This window comes from Varanus komodoensis, unplaced genomic scaffold (assembly GCF_004798865.1).
Source record: "Varanus komodoensis strain SLA01 unplaced genomic scaffold, ASM479886v1 scaffold8144, whole genome shotgun sequence".
NCBI lineage: Eukaryota > Metazoa > Chordata > Lepidosauria > Squamata > Varanidae > Varanus > Varanus komodoensis.
Window position 1 is genome coordinate 10238 of NW_025336501.1, and position 2305 is coordinate 12542.

The 2305-nt window shown below is 55.2% G+C and overlaps 1 long non-coding RNA gene across 4 annotated transcripts in view; it reads right to left on the reverse strand.

Moving 5' to 3' along the window:
• LOC123036762 overlaps positions 1-2299 on the reverse strand; it is a 6840-nt gene extending 4541 nt beyond the window's left edge. Inside the window, exons 1-4 of one of the 4 annotated variants that reach the window (XR_006417203.1) lie at positions 2068-2299; positions 1274-1464; positions 787-997; positions 15-279 (exon numbers count right to left, since the gene is read on the reverse strand). This is a non-coding gene — a long non-coding RNA (uncharacterized LOC123036762). Of the gene's footprint in view, positions 1-14; positions 280-786; positions 998-1273; positions 1465-1548; positions 1614-2067 lie in introns of those variants that run through there. The other 3 variants (XR_006417204.1, XR_006417205.1, XR_006417206.1) reach the window with 3 other exon arrangements.
• Positions 2300-2305: the final 6 nt, after the last annotated feature.

Sequence of the window (2305 nt, forward strand, 5' to 3'; positions counted from 1 at the left end):
AACCACCGAGGAAAAATCAGCTCCAGAGCAGGCTTCACACCGTGACGCTCATTTGCTCACTTTCAACGAGTGGCTCAGCAGGCTGCAAAGGAAGTCCCCACGTTCATCCAGGAGGGCGGTGGGTCCTGTCTCGGACTCCATTCAGGTGCGATGCGACCCGAGGCACCCCCGTTTAGACTGCGGGTTTCTCCTTCTCGGCACAGCTAGCGCCCCGCTGACGGTCCCACGCAGCTCCTTCCCGGCATCGGCCTCACGAATGACGGGACTGCCAGCATCTCCCTGAAAGGTCAAAACGTAAGAGGGGTGCTTATTATTGTCCAGTCGTCATCAGCACAGGTGGCTCAAAATCACAGGCTGGACAGCGGTGGAGCAGGATCACGAAGGGCGAGGAAAATGAAGCACAGTGGAAGCCTACGCATGTTGAGCCACACGTGATTCCCCAGCCCGCTGCGGAACCGTGGGTGTTGTAGGCCCTCTTCCTGCCTGCACACGCGTGGGGCTGCGCCCAAGGCACTCTAGAGGATTCTGGCACAGCTGTTTCTGTATTTAGAGGGGTGACCTCCTTCTACCACCCGGGACACGGTGCACGGAAGGAGTGACAGCAGCTTCAGCAGGTGCACCAGGGAACCTATCCCCACCCAAGTCACTATTAAAAGGATGCTACGTCGGCCATGTCAACGGGAAAGGTTTAAGGGAGGTGCCGGGGGGCATCTTCCTCACACGGGCTGCGTCCGCAGAAACAATTCTGCTGCCAAGGTCTTTGGCAGCAGCACATCAGACACGTACTTTGCGTGAATCGGTCTGCCGCTCCCCATCTCCAGCAGAGATCATGTCGTCGATCACTGTCTGATGCTCGTTGTTTCTCTGACGAACGCTCGGGGATATCAAGTGCACGTTCGTTGTCTTCGGGGTCCTGGAGCAGTCAACCCCAGCTGCAGACAAGAGACGTGGCCTTGGTCTGAGACTCTTCTCGGGGACCTCTGATGCGGACCGTCTACTGCATGGGGGAAAACAGGGGAAGAACGTTGGCCTCTACCCCACCAAATGACTTGGTGCTCAACACTGCGCTCCTAAACTTCACGCAGAGGGATTACCCCCATCAAAAAAGGAACCATGTCAACAAGATTGGTAAAACTGCATGCAGACTGAGAACCGAAGGGAAGGATTTTCTCAGGCGGCTCTTGCCTGAGGAAGGCTTCAGGGGAACTACTCTGCCACAGGCCATCAAGCCGCCGTTTGCATGAAGAGAGAGATGGAAAATGGATGTACTCACTCCTGCGATCTCTTCCATAGCCAGAACCTTCACACTGGAAATTATCTCTCAGCGATGGTCCTTGAGATGGCAAACAGATGATTTTGACTGCGTTGGTCTCTTAGGCACGCTGGCCAAAGGAAGATCTGGACCATATGAAGGTGAAAAGTGCCATAAGGAGGGCATGTTAAGTATGCTTTCCAACATGGACTCTGATCAAAACAAGAGTAGCTGTTTAGAACCGGCCATTTCAACTCTTTTTCCAGATAATGACACGCATGTGCGTGTTTGCTCACCTCTATCCATTTTGCCCCTTCCCAGGGTTCCCCCCAAAAATAATTGAGCCCTCCACAAAAGTGCAAGCCGCACAGATTGCTCAGCTTATTCACTCTCCAATACAGACAACAGCCTTCATACTAGAAGTATGTTATGTATAAAAGTTCATAATACTAAGGAAGGGATCAATATCAAGCGTTACTGGTGAGAAAAAGGCCTGCCACGTACAACCTCCTCTCCCCACTGAAGCCACCTTGGAAGCTGGTCAAAGGCATTTGCAGGGAGGAAAGGGGATGGGAGACCTCCTCCCCCCCCCGGGGGGGTCGCATTTCCTATATCTGAGTCCCCTCGTGTACTTCAAAAGAGAGATGGGATGGTATAAATGAGAGCCTCTGCTGCTCTTCTCCACTCTAACAAGACCAGAAAATCATATGCTGCGTGTGCCAACCGGGAAGCTGGCATTCTGACATTCAAACGGGGCTCGATCCCCCATAAATTCCTCCGGGAACGGGTCCACACTGCCTCAACAGGCATCCTACCTGCGCCCATGAAAGCCGAGCCCTGCGTCTGATTCCTGGTGCGGGCGGGGGGGGGGTCAGGAAGGGAGGACCCCCGCCCCAATCCAAGGCAAGCCCACAAGCCAAGGCGCTTTGCACATGCACGTGAGATCTCCGGCAAGGCCCGCCCGGCCTCCCGGGGCCTCTCCGCTGGAGGCGGCATCTCTGCCCAGACTTCCACGGAGGGGCCAGGGCCACCAGCCTGGGGGTTGGGGGGAGC